The following is a 19,282-nucleotide window of genomic DNA, read 5'->3' on the forward strand; positions in this document are numbered from 1 at the left end:
AGAAGAAGAAGAAGAAGAAGAAGAAGAAGAAGAAGAAGAAGAAGAAGGAGAAGAAGAAGAAAAGAAGAAGTTAAATGTGACTCATAGACATTTAATGTTTATTCTTTTCCATTGGAAAAAAATTACATTTTCCAATAAAAAGGAATAAAGTCAATGGAAATATAAGATTACATAACTTTACTTAGGATATAGTGTCTCATCAAGGGTAACACCTTAACCAAAATGACTGCCAAATTTCACAAGGGATTTGATTTTTTTTGGGGGGGGGGCATACTTACTTGTAGAAACAATCATGCAAACACTAGTCTTGAATCACTCTGCAAAGAAAAGAACAGAACTATTCACAATATTGTGAAAGAGGGAGAACAATTTCTCATAGCAGGGCACGCACATGTCTTGAATTTTCACCCTAAGAGCACAGGATTTAGGTTATAACAAAAATAATTGGTTTGGAGACGACTGAGCATGAAGGAATAAAAAGACGAGGCAGTGGACTACATTTTGGGAACAGCCACTAGTTTTGTGACATTTAAGGATAGAAAATTACAACGTATTCAGCTTCTGGTAGCTTAGAAATAGCCAGCAGTAAAAGCACCTCAGGAAGAGGAATGTTTGAAAAAAAAAATACAACTGGCTTGGGTCAGCATACTGTGTAGGAGATGACTCAGGAAATGCCAGTATGGAAAAGAAATCCAATCCCTCTCACTTGAAGAATGATGATGTTATTCTAATGTGACCTTCATTTTGAATTATTGCTATGAATTCTATAATTTTTTCCACATCTTTATGAATTCAGGTAAGCTTTTGCTTTCCTGTGATTTAAACCCTGCCCTTTCCCTCAAAGTTTTTCAGGTTACTATTGAAATAAAAATCATATAATATTTAAACCAAATTAATTTGAATTTAATGAAAAGAGGTGAATAAAATAAGTCATTTACAGAACATTTTGTGGCTTTTCCATGTATTATTAGTTGTCCATATTTATGGTTTTGTCAGGTCCCTCAATTTTATACTTTTGTCCAGATCTTGTCCAGTTTTCATTTCATTCTTTGTTCAAACTTGATGTCAGGATCAGCCAGTCTCAATGAAGCTCTCTTCTTGTCTTGTGGCTTTTTTGTGTTCCTTTTCTAACTACCCCCATTTTCTGTAATTCCCACAAAAAGTTCACTCTGATCACACTCTAAATCATCTGAGCACTAGCCAGGTAATGACACAATCATACTAATCATCCATTCCAAATTTGTGCTTTGTTATTCAAACTAGGTCTTCAAAGGTCTAGGTCAGTTCTCCTACTCATATTTTATTGATTGATACCTTATTCTGTTTCCAACTGAGTTTGTTCTAAACTGTCTCTAGTATCCTCAAACTCCCAATTTCATGCATTCTTAGATGGGGACTTCACCCCTTATATAACCAAGAGGGTGGGGAACGACATATTCAAGCAACAGCCAACTCTTTTTCCCATACCTCTACATCTTTCTGTGCTTCACTCAGCCTTTCTTCTTCCCTACAATATAAAGGGATGTGTTGCCCATTAGCTTTGCCATTGATCTTATCCTCACTTGTCTTTTTGTTATTTGACTAATGCAGATCTCCAATGATTTTATTGCCAAACCCAAAGGTCTTTTTTTTTTGTCTTCTTCATCCTTTCCCTCTTTGTAGCACTTGGCAATAATACCTTTTCCTTCTTGACACTCTTCCATTGACTTGAATAACACTATACCTTGTCCAGTATAATATTAGTTATATCTCTGTATTCTTTATTCTTTGCTGAGTTTTCTTTCTTTTTCATATTCCTAAATACACATTCCCTTTAATGCCTACTTTGACTCACTTTTCTACCCTTTTTAAACTCTCTTCTTGTTAATTCCACCAGTTCAATGACATCTTCCCACCCACCCCCAACCCCGTGCAGATTATTTTCAAGTCTATCTCAAGCATTTTCTACTTATCGGAAATTCAGTCCCATATCTTCATATTCTGATTAAACATCTCAAGCTAGATGTCCTGCCTACACTAAATTCAACTCAAGTATGCAAAACAAAACTTGTCATCTCTCCAAAACCTATCATTTTGCCAACTTCACTAATAACTATTTTTCACTAATAAATATATATCTCACTATATGTAAATATAATATATACATAAATATTTGTGTATATACATACACATATGTATGTACAAGTATAGGTATGTGTATATATGCATGCGTATACACATATAGTATGTATGTATGTTTATTAAGGCTTGCAAAGAGTTTTACATATATAAAGGATGACTTATTCTACCCCCCAAAAAATTAGCATTCACATCATGCAGGTCTAATCCTCAGGAGGGCTGGCTGATCACAAGGGGGTCATTATCTCCATTTTATCATATTTTACCCGTGGAGATAATACTCTAGGAAAATCTACAAAAATAGCTTTGGCATAGTCCATGTCCATATTTCCTCAAATATATATAACAGGATCCCCAATTGCCATGTAAGAAATGAACAATGGAATAGATATATAAGATAACCTTTATTTCATTTGCATTTAACCATACACAGGACTCATGGAGACTATAAACCATCAAAGATAATGATGCTATCATGATGTTTATAATATTCTACTGAATCCCCCTTAAATCCCAAAGACATTCTGTGAGGGATTAGACTCCACTAAAAGAGAAACCATCTTGCTGTTTCCCACACCAATTAGATCTATACTGTCTAAATAACTTAGTTTCATAGGAGGGTAGAAGGTGAGTTAAGATTTGATCTCTTGTTATGCCATAACATAATTTTAGTCCTTCAGTGTATGTGTCCATTTGAGTAATATTCATCATTTCCCCAGAAGGATGCAGTTCATAAACTATGTAGTTTGTCATTTGCTTTCTCAAGGAAAGAGGTTCTTAATTTTTTTAATCATGAAAACCTTTTGTGATCTGACAAATTCTATATACCTTTTCTCAGAATAATATTTTTAAATAAACAAAATAAAATATGTAGTATTAGTATAAAGGAAACTTATTGTATTGAATACAATTATCAATTTTTTTAAAGTAAATTTACAGAGAACAGGTTAAGAATGCTTGCTGAAGAAGACCTGGTGCTGAAACTCTTGAATTTAGGAACTCAAATTACAGATTATTTCTGAGGAAAGCTTCCAGGCTCCATAAGTCTTCTTTCCCTGGCTAGTAAGTTAGTCTGTGACATCATGACTCTTAAGTAAAAGAAATCAATCCCCATAATCATCATGATGACCTTCATAGGAAGTAAGGTTCATGAGGATTTTTTTTTAAGTTCACTCTCAGACCACATGAGTAGGAACATATCTGCCACATACTTCTTTTTTTTAAGCAATTGGGATTAAGTAACTTGCCAAAGGTTATACTGCCAGTTATTTTGTGTGGGTTTTAAGTATCTGAGGCCAGAACTGATCTCGTCCTCCCTACTCCGGGGCAGGTGCATTACTCACTGCACCACCTAGCCACCCCTGCCACATACTTCTGAAGGAAAGTGCTTGACTCTTATTCCCTTTTAGTCTGAGAAACTTTTTTTAGAATGGAGAACTTTTTTTTAGAATGGAGAAAATGTAACTCCCATGGACTTCTGCCCCATGGTAGCCATTACCCATTCCTCCCGTGAATGCAAGTCGGGTCTATCTTCTAAACAGGATCATAAAATCATATACCTAGAGGTAGAAGGGACCATAGAGGTCATTTTGTCCTGTTGATGAAACTAAAGCCCAGGGAGATTAATTTACTTACCCAGGGTCTCATAGGTAGTAATTCTGGCCAAAGCAAGAGGCAAAAAGTCTAAGTGCTCTCTCTCTCTGTCTCTGTCTCTCCCTCTCTCTCTCTCTCTGATAGAAGAGCTCCTACAATAATATTCCTTCCCCTTGAGTCCCAGTCAGGCAACCCAAGTATCCCTAGTCACTGGAAACTCATAAGGGACTCCAGTTAAAGGATACAAACAGGAAACATCAATCCGAAGTTCGTGTTCATACTATTTAAAGGGGGGTAGGATAATACAACATTGAGCAGGAAGAATCCTCTCTACCCATCCATTGTTCTATTTAATCCTCACAACAACCCTTTAAGGTAACTATAATAAGTATTTTAGTTTTCATTTTATAGATGAAAATGTATCAAAGAAATTAAGTATCTTACCCAGAGTCACGTAACTAATTTAAAAGTAATGATTCTGACACATAATCTCTTGCCTTCACATCCAGTACATTACACTATGTTGCCACTATGTTTGCCAATGACCATCATTGCCCCAATAACTCAAACTTAACTAAGATTTATCTGACCCTTTTCTGTTCTGTATCAAGTACCATTGATTTTACTCCCATACTATGTCTCAAACATGACTTTTCATTGATAATAGTGCCACCCTATTTCAAATACTTATTTCTCTTCATTGAATAAAGGGTAAATGCCAAGAAGAGACAAAGAAAAGTGCTTGAAGGGGATGTGAATCATAGTCTGAGGTATGGGGCTAGGCAGGTTCAGTGGACCATTTACCTTTTCTTTGGATGACTGACCATTCAGCACAGTACAACCTGTGGGTAGTAGTTGTAGAGTTGAATAAATTAAATTATATAGGAGGTTTGCAGAAGGTCCACAGGGACTAGTTGCAGGATTTTCCACTTTTCACAAATCTACTTAATACAACAATCATTTCTGTGCAGCAAGAGCTTGATCAGAAAACCACTGAATAATTGAGCCCCTCCTCCCATCAGTGATGTGTTGGCAAATGTTTAAAAATCAACTGTTTGGACAGGAAAAAAAAATATTTTTAAAGTTTAATCTGAATTATTAATATTTTCTTTCTCACTTTATTAACTCTAGACAATTTATAAAACAAAAAATCCAGCCCTGATTCCTAGCATTTAACAATTTCAAGGTACAGATGCTCACACTGAAAATTTAACCATCAGATATCACCAGCAGGTTCAAGCTGGTTCTTGCACATTCCTGCCCCTAAACTAATTGATAAAATTACAGACTTTCAAGGGGAGGTAATATAGTCAATGGTGCGTAAGAGTGTGCTTTGCTTAGACTTTGAAATGGCCTATTTGCCCAGTAAGGAGCTTGCCTCTTTTTTTTAAAGCAATTCGGGTTGAGTAACTTGCCCAAGGTTACAGGGCCAGTTATTTTGTGTGGGTGTTAAGTATCTGAGGCCTCCGGAGCCCGCAATCTTACTGACTGCACCACTTAGCCACCCCAAGCTTTTCTCTTTTATTGATCAGTATAAAGGAAATGCAAAGATGTGTTATGATTTTTTTCTTTCTTTATCTGACGTCTCACAAGATATCTAGTGAGTGAGAATTTCAGCACTGTTCCTTGGGCAAATTCATTGGTCACTTCCTAGACAATCTCAGTGCTCATTAGTTCTAAAGATTTAAATTGCTCAACTTTTCTTACTTGAGTAACTTTACTTTTCCTTAGGAAATTTAGTAATCCACCCTGGCCTTATTAGTGTCAGACATAGTAAGGATAACAAATACTCTTCAGCCATGTGGAGCAGCAACCAACTAGAATACCCAGCATGGCTACTAGCCCAGGTTGCTAGATCTGTTTTACTAGGAAAGATAGCTGCGTTAGGGGCCAGCAATCTTTTTAAATTACATTCACTAGTTCAAGGGAAAAGTCGGTGTCCTGAACTTCAGATAAAATCAAACAGAGAAAATACAAGTTGAGATATAAAGATCCACAGACAGGGCTCTGACTGGCTGAATCACCTATACACTTTACATACATCCCAAGATTAAGAGAACCTTTACATCTGAGCAGTCAGGGAGCTCTGAACATATGGCCACTACGAATCTTGATCAGGGAATCACAAAATCCTTCTCATGAGCAAGCCCTCAAAGAAAAATACCAACTCAGAGTATATATACACTTCTCAGAGTCAGAAGGCATCACAACCCTCCTGACTCAGTGCCTACTTAGAAATTAGCAAAACGTGTGAAAGCCTTCCTACAGGCAAGCCGCTCATAAGCAAGCTTCCCTTAATGGGCTCCACTTGAGGCCCAATAATGGGCAGGGGAGATCTTAAGTTCCATTAACATTACTCCATGTTGTAACTTTTTGTTGTTTTGTTCCATTGTTTAGTCAGGTCAAACTCTTTGTGACCCCATGGACCATAGTAGGCCTTTCTATTTTCCACTATCTCTCAGTCTGTCCAAGCTCATGCTCATTGTTTCTTTGACAGTGTCTATTCATCTCATTTTCTGTTGTTTCCTTGTTCATTTGTGTCTTTTCCAATGAATCTCATCTAATGAGATTCATCTAATGTGGCCAAAGTATTTAAGCTTCACTTTAGTACTGCACCTTCCTGTGAAGAGCCCAAATTAATTTCTTTAAGTATTTACTGATTTGATCTCCCTATTGTCCAATGGACTTTCAAAAGTCTTCTCTAGCACCACAATTTGAAAGTGTCAATTCCATGGCACTCAGCTTTCCTTATTGTCTAATTCTCACAGCCTTACATTGCTGCTGGAATAAAACACAACTTTGATTATATAGACTTTTTCCTCAAGGTGATGCTTCCCCTAATTCAAGTGATCCCCCAGGCTCAGCTGCCCTCAGTAACAGGGATTACAAGCTTGAGTCAGAATAAATAGCTATCCTAGCCTTCTTTAGGTACTTTAAAGGGTGATCATATGGGAGATTATGCTCATTTTCTTTAATTTAATAGGTTAGTAATAGAAGTAATTGATAGGAATTGCAAGTTTTACATAAGGGAAAACTTCCTCCCAATTAAAGCTCTGCAAAAGTATCATGGTCTTCTTCAAGAGTGAATGAACTTCTTGTCACTGGAGTTTTTGAAGCAAAGTAGAGATGATAAGAGTTATTTGGTATGTTTTAGAGGGGATTCTTTTTTAGCTAAAGGGAGCCTTTAAGTTCCCTTACAACTCCTGACATTCTGTGATTCTTCTGTACCACATAGACTCTGAATCAGGATTGTAATTCAAGTTTTCTTCCTTGAGGACCTAGAAGCCATTCTCTTTACAGTGATTTTATTACTGTTAAATCAGTCATTGTGTAGTCATTATTTGCATACACATTGGTCTTAGTTTTGAAACTGTATTTATAGGTTCCATCTATCTTTTCAGTTTTTAACACTCTAGTCCAATATAAATATTTGCTTTGCTTTTTATGTCAGTTATTTACTCTTGATCAGTGCATTTGTTATGACCATTAAAAATCCCCAAATAAGTTTCATAAATCTATATGATTAAATTGTTAGGACTTCCAAAGAAAGTTCATATTATCTTATTAGGGAAACTTCATTTCTTTTAACACTTTGGTTTGTACATATATTTCTACCACTCCCTCCACTGGAAACACTAAAACTCTGTGTGTATTATTTTCAGGAAGTATATATGATCTGTCAAATTTATACAAAATGTTTAATACATATTAGATATCACTTACTTTTTCTGTTTACACCCTCCTTTCTATTTTGATCAGTGTTTCCACTGATATGTGAAATTTCCAATTCTTGTAGAGAAGATCTAGATAACATGGTTTAAATGATCTAACATGGTCTAAAATGGTTTAACATTTTATTGAGAGAATTAGGAAATAGAGTTTTTAAAATGCTACATCTTTTCACTACAAATAATTCATTTTTATTAAGCACTTAAGAATTGTAAGGCTCAGTGTAAGGTACTTTAGGGATAGAGAAAAAAAATCCAATCTCTCTTCCTAGGGAACTTAAGCAAGACCTAGTTGGAGTATTGTGTGTATGTGTGTGTGTGTGTGTGTGTTTGATGAGTTATAAGCTTGGGGAAATCACTGGGCCTCTGTTTCCTCACCTACAAAATGAAGATGCTGAAGTAAATTGTCTCTGAGATCCTTTTCAGCTCTCTATGAGACTGCTAGTGTAAGATGTCAAAAGTATATGAGTAGTGAAGAGATGCCCCAAGATATTATGCTAAAGTTTGCCAAAAGAACTGTATAAGTAATAACTAGGTAGGGCCAGAAGGAGAATTCTCAGTTGTCACAAAATATTTGTTTGTTTTTTTCTCAGAGAAAGTAGGATTTGAGCAATGTTTAAATGATGGGTACAACTTAGAACAATGGGGGAAAGGAAATTCTAGAAAGAGTGGTATGTATGCCATGAGGAAGACAAAACAAAACAAAACCTTTCACTATTTTAGCAAAAATACTTAGGTGGGAAACCACAAAGCATGTTCTAGATATAGTGAGTATAACAGTTTTGGTTGGATGCAGAGGCTGTGAAGGTAAGTGGTGTAAAATGAAAATGTAAAGACCAACTGTACTTGTGGATGAAATTGTATCATTCCTCCTGTCTCTCTCCACTTTTATTTTACTTTCTTCCCCTCCTACCATTTTCCTTAGTAATACTGATGCCCTGGGACCTCATTGGAAGTTTCACTTGCCTAATCTATTGCTATCTCAATCTAACATTAAAAGGAATATTACTAACAGTTACAATAATAAAATATTTATTGAAACTTATCTACTATTATGGTCAACACAAAGATATAGGGCCTTCTCTTCAGAAAACTCATCTTTTTTCCCCTTTAGTTATAATACATGGAGAGAGTGTCCTAAGATGACAAGAGGATTCTTTACAGAAGTGGGACTTGTGTTATTTTTGAAGGGTAACAAGAGTTACCACTATCATCAATAATGGTAATAGTTTACTAGAGAAATATTAACAGAACTATTTCATTTTTCCCTCTTCGAAAGGCATCTTTTCTTTAATCATATATAAATGCTCACGGGATGATGTTTCTTGCTGAGATTTAATAAGAAGTTTTCTATTGCTTCTGCCATTCACTTACAGGTCCTACTTAGGTCTTTCCTATACTATTGCAGTAAGTTGCAAATTTGTTTCCCTGCCTCAAGACTCTACCTGCTTCAATCCACACTGCACTTTGATTCCAAAATGATTTTCCTAAAGCACGTCTGACCATGTTGCCCCACTCCCACTACTCAATAATCTCCAGTGGTTCCTTCTTATTTCCAGCATCCAATATAAAACCCTCTCTTTTATATTTAAAAGAATTCGCAACCTAGCCCCTTTCCCCTACCTTCCCAGGTTTCTAACACTCATTCTCCTTCTCCATTTCTATAATTCACCAGGACTAATCATTCTTTTTCACACACTGACATGCCATTTCCTGACTCCATTCACTCCCTCTTCCCACCGGGAATGCTATTGGTTTCTCTTTTTCCTTTCCTCATCTCCACCTCCTAGCTTCCCTTACTTTCTTCATGACTTGGATTAAATTGGACCTTCTATGGGAGGTTTTTTCTAGCCCCCTTCCCACCTGCAAGCCACTAATCCCCTTTCTCTGATATTTCATTTGTATTTTCTATATCTTGTTTGTATATATTTATTTGTAAGCTATCTTCTCTATTAGAATCTGAGATATTGAAAAATAGGCTATATATTGGCCTTCTTTTGTATTTCAAGAATTTAAAACAGTGCCAAGAACATTATAAGTAAGTACACGATAAATACTAGTGTCTATTTTCTTTTCCCATGCTAATACTCGTCCTTGTTTTATGAGGTAGTAATGATTTTTGCCACCCTAAAAATTTGCAAATATTAATCTGGGCTTCCATGTCTCTTTTTTGTGTGGCTTTTTCATCTCAATTGTAGTGAATGCTTTGTATCAAAGAAAAAATAGTGATAATAAGATTCATTATCTTTTCTGTTATCTATTTCTTATGTTGCAGCAGTAATTTAAGATGAAACGAAATTACATTGTTATTCTTTTTTTAATAATTTCTTTTAGTTTTCTTTCAATCTTTTTCTAACTAGCAAATTGTATAGTTACAGCTAATTTGGAAATCATTCAACATTAATAATTATGCATCTCATAGCCTTTAAGATATTATCAATTTAATTATTTGCAATCAACTAATTTATCAGATATTTATTGAGTATTTACTATATTCCAGGTAGTATCCTAGGCATAGTGGATACAAAGACAATAAAATTAAGTGGTGCCTAGATTCTTTAGAATCATCACCTCAGGCACTGAAGTGTTATATGAGGATGTGAAAGTGACATTTTAGGAGAAAATTTTAAAAAGAAGATCTAATCTAAGTCAATTATATGTAGAATTAAATGTTACAAGTAACACCTTTTTTATGAACTGAAGGACTGGGATGGCTAGGTGGTGCAGTGAATAGAGCACCTGCTCTGGAGTCAGGAGGACATGAGTTCAAATCTGGCTTCAGACACTTAACACTTACTAGCCATGTGACCTTGGGCAAGTCACTTAACTTCAATTGCCCTGCCTTCTCCCCTCCAAAAAGCAAATAAAAAAATAATAAATAAATAATGGAGGGATTTATTTTTCAAGATAACTGGGACAAGCAAAGGGAGGAAAATTTATATAAATAGTATTAACAAAAAAGACAGTGGAGGAAATTAGTAATTACTACCCCATTTACCTACATGTTCAATTCTATAAAATATTTTTTAGTATCTGATGAAAATATGAAAACAGTAGGTTGATGTTTACGAATAACATTCTATAGCTATTCATATCTTTGTAATTGCATACTTAATTGAAAAGCATGTAAAGAATACAACATTCTATTGCATTTATCATTTGCTGATCACCCAGTAAGAAAAAAATGACAAAAATCAGACTTAAAAGATTTTATTCCAAGTTGTTCCTCAGGCTTGTTAATATCATGCAAGATTCCTTGATAGATAAAAAGACAGGGTTAATTGTGTTCAAAAGTCCTTTGATAATCAGTACCAAGTTAAATATAACAAGGTATATGTATTACCAAATGTCTCAGTCACTGTCATGGAAATGTATTTCAGGGAGTCAAGGGAGTCCAAGTAGAAGAGAGATTCTCTGGTATATTCCTCTGGAGTATTTTCAGATGATTTAATATTGATTACTTGAAGTTAGAGTACTAGAGAAACTCTTCAAATGTATTCATAACCATTAAAATATATACATAAGAAAATAATGGGTGAACAGTGCATATTGGCTAGTGTATGGCATGTATTATGTACACTCAATGTAATCCATATATAACTGTATTACAGGTGCATTCATTAATGTTATTATCCTAACTTGGAGATCTCCAGAGACATTTCCCAGTGATCTGTGCATGGGCTTGTGGTGTTTGACATTTTTATCGGTGATTTGGATAAAAAAATGGATGCCATGCGTATCAAATTTGCAGTTGAAATAAAAATGGGTGTATTTAAAATGCTAGATGAGAGTCAGAATCCAAAAATATCTCAACAGGCAAAATGATGGGCTGAAATTAATTCAATACAAATACTTATGCTCCCTCCCTCATCTCTCTCTCCCCATCTTCCTCTCCCTCCCTCCTCCTCCTTCTTTTTCTTTCTCATACATGCACACAATAAGCACACCAAACAATATTTTTAGCACCAGTTTTTCTTTCTGATAATGTTATATGGAAAGGCAGGTGTACATGGTAGATACAATATTGGCCTCAGATCCAGGAAGATCAGGGTCTAAGTCCTGTTCATGACTCATACTGTTTTTTTGATCTTTACAAGTTACTTAAATTCTCAATAGTTTAGGCAGTTCTCAAAGACTATGAGTTTTAAAGGAAATACCAATCTGCATTGATAGAGGGGGTTTTCTAATCAGTGATATCCTTATATCCCAATGAAACCACAAATCCAATGCATTAAAAATGCTATATGGCTATGAGTCATGGAACACTGCAAACTTCAAAGTATCAAACTTGAGAATGACTACAAAGGGCAACTGAAAGAAATATCTTTTTTTTTGGAAGGCAGTTGGGGTTAAGTGACTTGCCCAAAGTTACATGGCTAGTTTGTCAAGTGTCTGATGGCAGATTTGAACTCAGGTCCTCCTGACTCCAGGGTCAGTGCTCTATTCACTGTGCCACCTAGGCACACCTGAAAGCAATATCTTTTACTATTCAGCACCATATTTTAGTTCTGGATGCCTTGCTTCCAAAAAGAAGTGTGAGAAAAGGCATTGAGGAAAATTGTTGAAGAGAAAAACAGGAGGGCCAGCCCAAGTGAAGTCCTTGGGCCTATTGAATACAAAAGAAAGAGTAAGGCCTCAGAATGGTGGGCAGATCAACTGTGAAATATTGATGTTAAGACAGTTCATAGGGAAAAATCATGGAACCCACTTGTGATTTGTATCCTTGGAAGAAGTCACCACTTTGCTCAGATTATAAATCAACTATGTCATTGATATAAAGGTTATATGGACGTATGCATATTTAAGGCTTGAGAACAGTCTGATTATAAGTGGGAAAGGGTACAGTGACTTCAAAGAAAAGTAAGTAAATCAGTCTGACTGGAGTTTGTTTTGGGGAGTAGTGGGAAATATGGAAAGTTAAAGAAAGAAAAGTTTGAACTTTATTCTATGGAAAATTGGAAGCTATTAAAGATATTATAGTCCTTTTCTATCCAACTCTGGAAAAAAAAAACACATTTCAAATCATGTTGATATTACCCCATTGGGTTTCTTCCCATATCCTTAGGCATTCAGTAGATACTAGAATGTATCCTAGTTGCTAGATGTGTTAGAGACTATAAAATAAGGGAGATAGTAAGTGGACTAGTTTTTATTTACCCCCCAGTTATTGGAGATAACACTTATTGAGCTAAAAATGCTGCTATAGAAGACTTTAGTGTCAAGGATTAAATGTTTGCATATATAAGAAAAGTTTTGACAACTTAGAAAGATGACTATAAAGTGATCTTATGAGATATATGCAGAACTTTAAAATATACCATCACTGACTAGATTCAATGTTGTAGGATCTACCAATGAATGTAGCTATATTCATTACCTAACAGGCCACACTAACTTTTGCTCAAAACGACCTATGCTTATATATAATTGATATGTTCAGTAATAATTTATACTATGTATACTATTATTTATACAATTTGATATTGTGCTTCATTTGATGTGGAAGTTGAATTGTTTTGTAATCAGATGTCAATTGAATCCCTGGCTCTCCCACTTACTACTAGCAGTGTCATTCAGTGAGTCAATAAAGATTTTAAGTGTTTTTTTATGTACCAGGCACTGTGCCTTAAGAGCTGGGGATACAAAGACAGATAATACTTTCTACCTTCCAGGAGCTCAGTGTCTAATGAAGAAGAGAACATTCAAATAACTATGTAAAAACAATCCATATACACGATGAATTCAAAATAGCTGACAAATAAAAGGCACTGGAATTAGGAGATACTAGGAAATACTTTCTTTGGAAGCTTGAACTTGAACTTGAAGGAAACTGGGGAAGCTAACTGGTGAAGATTAAGACAGGGACGATTTTGGTCATGGGTATGGCCACTGAAAATGCCCAGAGTTGGAGGATGGAGTTTATTGTGAGAGGGACAGCAAAGAGGATAATGTCACTGGATTGTAAAATACATGGGATTGTGTAAAATATAGGACAACAGGAAAGCTGAGGGGAAAGGTTTTAAGCACAAAACAGAGCTATTTAAATTTATTACTGGAGCTATTGGAGACTACTAGAATTTATTGATTAGGGGTATTACATGGTCTGATCTTCATTTTAGGAAGATTCCTTTGACACCTGAACTATTGTTGGAAGTGAAGAACTTGTGACAGGCCTACACCAGAGTGTTAACAGTGTCAAGAATTCCTCTAAAATGTTCTGAGACTTAGTTTCCTCATCAATAAAGTGAGTGGCTTAGACTCAAAAATCCCTAGGATCCCTTCAGTTTTAAATCACGTGGCCCCATATTGTCATAGGATCATATAAGCATACATTTAAAAATGAAAGGGATTATAAAGATCATCCAGTTTCCAATCCCCTCATTTTACAGATAAGAAAAGTGCAGTGCAGAAGGATTCAATGACTTTTCCAAGGTTACATAGGTAGTAAGTAAGAAAACCAGGATTCCAACATGTCCCATGACTCCAAATAACTCATTCTAAATATGACACCCTTTCCATTGTACAACCAAAAATCTTGAGATTTCCCTTCTGACTGCTTTTTAATTTGCTTGCATTATACCATGATTAAGGACTTATAGATTTGGACAGATGTAACTTTCTGGCCCAGTCTTTTAAATTTACTGATGAGGAAACTGAGTGTTAAGAAGTAAAAGGATTTGGATAAGATCACAGAAGGCCCAGGGATAAAACTCAAGGATCCTTCCTGACCCTGAGCTTTCCTATACCCCACATTATCTGTCAGTCTTAAGATTTTTTTATATAATTTAAGTAGTTATGAAATAGTCATATAAATTCCTTAACTGGTCAGTGAGCAGTCTTCATTTATAACAAGCAAAATTAATTTGCATCAAGTTAAGGTAGGCAGATATTTGGTTTTATGTTGGTAGATTTTAGGGGTAAAAGTCTATCCCTAAATATCTCATGTACACATTTGGCTGTATATTCCTACTGTTAGTCATTTCTTTTAGCTAAGCTGTTATGTCTCCTGAAGGTATCTTTGAAATTGATGATGCATTGCCTGGGAGAGGCTTGCAATAATTGAATTTGAGCGGTAGTCATGATGCTACCCAGGAATGCCTTCCCAGGAGGATGCAAACATGGCATCAAGAGCACTGTCCTTGGAGTCAGAACTTAATTCTGAGGCTTAAAACTCACTTAGATATATAATCCGGAGGATCCTCTCTCTTACCTCAGTGCAATGGGGATTAGCCAGAAGATTTCTTAATAACATCGGGGTGAAACAAGGATGCCCTTTATCAGCACTGTTATTCAATATTGTACTAGAAATGCTAGCTTTAGCAATAACAGAAGAAAAAGAAATTGAAGGGATTGGAATAGAAAATGAAGAAACACTTCCATCACTCTTTGCATATGACATGATGGTATACTAAGAGAATCCTAGGGAATTAACTAAGAAAATATTTGAAATAATTAACAACTTTAGCAAAGTTGCAGGATATAAAATAAAACCACATAAATCATTGGCATTTCCATATATTACTAATGAAGCCCAGTGGCAAAAGGTAGAAAGAGAAATCCCATTTAAAATAAGTGTAAAAGATATAAAATGTTTAGAAATCTAGCTGCCAAGACAAACCCAAGATCTATATGAATACAATTACAAAACATTTATCACACAAATAAAATCACATCCAAATAATTGGAAAAATATCAGTTGCTCCTGGGCAGGTCAAGGTAATATAATAAATATGATAATCCTATCTAAGTTAATTTAGTTATAAGGGGCGGCCAAGTGGCTCAGCGAGTAAGAGCACCAGCTCCAGTGTCGGGATGACCTGGATCAAATCCGGGCTCAGATACTAAGCACCACACCCAGAAATAACTGTCCGTGTAACCTTGAGCAAGTTACTTAACCCCTATTGCTTTAAAAAAAAATTAATTTAGTTATTCAGTGCCATAACAATCAAACTACCAAAAATTATTTCATGGAGTTAGAAAAAAAATAATAAAATTAATCTGGAAGAACAAAAGGTTCAGAATGTCAAGGAAATTAATATAAAAAATGCAAAAGATGGTGGCCTACCTATATGATATCTAAAACTATATTATAAAGTAAGTAGCATCAAAACTATTTGGTAATGGCTATGAAATACAGTGGTGGATCTGTGGAATAGGTTGAGTACACAAGAAACAGTGGTCAATGACTGTAGTAATCTATTGCTTGATAAGCCCCAAAAACTCTTGTTTCTGAGATCAGAACTCACTATTTGACAAAAACTGCTGGAAACTAGTTTGACAGAAACTAAGCATAGACAATTATCACTACATATCAAGATAAGACCAAAATGGGTACATGATTTAGATATAAAGGTCAATACCATAAACAAATTAAGAGAGCAAGGAATCATTTACCTGTCACATCTATGGACAAGGGAAGAATTTATGAGCAAACAAGAGATAGAGAACATGCAAAATGGATAATTCTGATTACATTAAATTAAAAAGTTTTTTTCCACAAACAAAAGTCATGCAACCAAGATTAGAAGGAAAGGAGAAAGCTAGAAAACAATTTTTATAGCTAGTGTTTATGACAAAGGTCTCATCCATAAAATATAATGGGAAATGAGTCAAATTTATAAGAATAAAAGTCATTCACCAATTATAAATGGTTAGGCAGTTTTCAGATGAAGAAATTAAAGCCATCTGAAGTCATAAAAATACTCTAAATTAGTATTGATTGGAGAAATAGAAATTAAAGCAACTCTGAGGTACTACCTCACACCTATCAGATTGGCTAATATGACAAAAGAGAAAAAAAATGTTTTATGCTGGAGAAGATGTGGGAAAATTGAAGCACTAATGCATTATTGGTGGAGTTGTGAACTTATCCAACCATTCTGGAGAGCAATTTGGAGCTATGCCCAAAGGGCTATAGAACTCTGCATGCCTTTTGATCCACCAATACATTACTAGGTCTGTATCCCACAGACATCATAAAAATGGGAAAGGATCCAGATGTACAACAATATTTGTAGCACCTCTTTTTGTGATGAAAAAATTGGAATTTGAAGAGATGTCCATCATTTGGGGATCATCTTAACATGTTGTGGGATATTAATGTAATGGAATACTATTGTGCTAAAAGAAATTGTGAGCAGATGGATTTCAGAAAAAAAAATACAAAACAAAACCTGGAAAGACTTACATGAATTGATGATGAGTGAAGTGGATGAAATTGGAGAACACTGTAAACTGTAACAGCAATGTTTTGTGATGGTCAACTTTGACAGATTTAACTCTTTTCACAAATACAATTACTCAAGTCTTAGATTCTAAGACAATTCCAAAAGAATCATGATGGAAAATGCTATCCACATCCAGAGAAAGAACTAGAGAGTTTCAATGCAGATTGAAGCATACTATTTTCTCATGATTTTTTTTTCTTTCTTGAGGATTTTCCCTTTTGTTTTGATTTTTCTTTTACAAAATGACTAATGTGGAAATTATTTTAACATGATTGTACATGTACAGCCTATATCAGACTACTTGTCATTTTAGGGAGAAAAAAAATAGGAACTCAGTCTTATAAAAGTGAATGTTGAAAACTTTTCATGTAATTGGAAAAAAAAATACTATTAAGTGGGAGTCTACTTTGTGCCAAGCACTTTGCTAAATGCTAGAAAAACAAATAGAAAAAATGTGTACACTTCAATTCTGAAAAGTAAAAATAAGTTAAACTCTCCTAAGCACTCTACACAACAAACAGAAAACAAAGAATAATACTTAAATTCAGGAACTGAAATTAACATGTTTCTAAAGAGATGACTTAAAAGTTTTCTATAGTCAAGTTGCCTGCAGATTCATACCTTCTGCTCAGCTAAGCAATTCCTAGACCATGCCGATCCTTAGACATTTTGTTTGCATTCATTTTATAATTATGTTTCCTAGCTCTTCGCTACATCTGTGCTCTTTGCAGGGCCCAGCTGTTGATGGTAGAATTGATTTCCCCATACCAGACTAACTAGAAACATTCTGTGCTGTCCCTTATGTGCTCACTAGCCTAAACACATGACTATTTTTGCTATTAAAAACTTTAATGGAAAGTAATATTAAATGGATTGAAATGCCTTCAGTGAAATAACTATGTCTTTTAACTTAGCCTGTGATCACCGGCACAGTGGCATGTTAATAAAAGTAATTTGATTTTTTTTTTTGTTCAGGCCAGTGATTTCCTTAATGGAAGTCTCTCCAGAAAGCAAACTCATTACACCAATGCAAATTGACAGCATTGTCTTAGAGCATTGCCAGGGAGTGTGAGAGGTTGAAAGTTGTCCACTTGTCTCCCAGTCAATATGTGTCAGAAATGAAACTTGAATCCAGATTTTCCTGACTCTGATGTCAGCTTTCTATCCACTATCTAATGCTTCCTTTAGAATATTAAATATAATAGCTATTAGATACTTTTGCATAGGTATATTCATTGTAACAAAGAAAGAAATTAGCAACGATGTGCCTACATTTCCATGATGCTACTTTTTCTTGAAATATAGTAGGTAATTCTTTTATAAATAATTGCTAAGTGGTTAAATGAATTAATGAGCAAATGGATGAATATGGTGTTTGGATTTATTTACATATCCACATCAGTATTTTACCAATTCTTCCAAAAATATGACATAATGACTGACATTTATACATTTTGGGGCTAAAATAGGGTTATTTTTTATATTCTTTATTAATAAATGTATTTAATTCCTCCAACTTACATATATAGATTTATGCAACTGTCTTTTAATTCATAAAATTATTTTCTTCCTATTTTAGTCTGTTGCCTGTTGATCTAAAAATGAAGTTTTGAAATGTATCTTAGAGTACTGACCTCCATTTGTTTGCAAGACTAAAATTATTCATCAGGAAGTCTTATACCTTGACTATGGTCTTGATATTTTTTTCCCTTCCCACTATAGAGACCCTAGAATTTCACAATTTAGGGCTGCTGCTTCTGTTTGTCCATCTAAATTAAATTGATCCTCACTGACTATGGATACCCTTTTTCATATTTACTTCTATCCTTCCTTGTATATTCTTTGGAAAAACTATGACTTTGTGTTAGATGGCATAATTAAGAAAATTACACTGTATTTTTTTCTGTGTCTGCCTCATCATATCTAATGACAAAGAGGAAAAGCATGTAGATAATTTGGGAACATATTGTAAGGTTTTCTACTGTATTGATGTTGCTTGGTTTTCAAAATATTGTACTATTTTATTCTGTTATTTCAGATAGTATTGTTGATTATTGGAGGTTTTTTAATAACATACTTTCTTCCAAACAAATATTTTGGCATATGTCAAATGTATTCAATGAATATTTATTTTTAAAAATGCCTTACCTACTATGTGCTGGACACATAGGAATTATATTCTGCTCTCCCTTACAGCATAATAAGAAAATATTGCAATTTTGTGGGGCGGCTAGGTGGCGCAGTGAGTAAAGCACTGGCCATGGAGTCAGGAGGACCTGAGTTCGGTTCCAGCATGAGACACTGAACACTCACACAAAAATACTAGCCGTGTAACCTTGGGCAAGTTACTTAACCCCAAATTGCCCTCCAAAGGGCAAACAAAAAAAAAAACATTGCAATTTTTAAAAGTAGCACTATTATTCCTGAAGTTCCTAGAAGACTTTCACAAGTACCTATGATCTTTCTTCCTTTGCATTTGGAAGCAAAAATGAGTTAGAAACAGTGTCAGGTATATGGCTTGTAGATCCTTGTTCATTTTCTTGTCTTGTCTATTTTCTTTTATTTTTCTTTAACATATTTGAACCAGTTTTAAATCGCCATACAGGTAAAGCTCCT

General features: G+C 34.8%; 1 protein-coding gene across 2 annotated transcripts in view; it reads left to right on the forward strand.

Moving 5' to 3' along the window:
* HCN1 (hyperpolarization activated cyclic nucleotide gated potassium channel 1) overlaps positions 1–19,282 on the forward strand; it is a 671,121-nt gene that overhangs the window by 451,881 nt on the left and 199,958 nt on the right. The gene's annotated exons all lie outside the window — the stretch shown is intronic.

Source organism: Petaurus breviceps, unplaced genomic scaffold (genome assembly GCF_028583685.1).
Source record: "Petaurus breviceps papuanus isolate PSGF00001 unplaced genomic scaffold, PetGlider_PUasm1.0 226, whole genome shotgun sequence".
Taxonomy (NCBI): domain Eukaryota; kingdom Metazoa; phylum Chordata; class Mammalia; order Diprotodontia; family Petauridae; genus Petaurus; species Petaurus breviceps.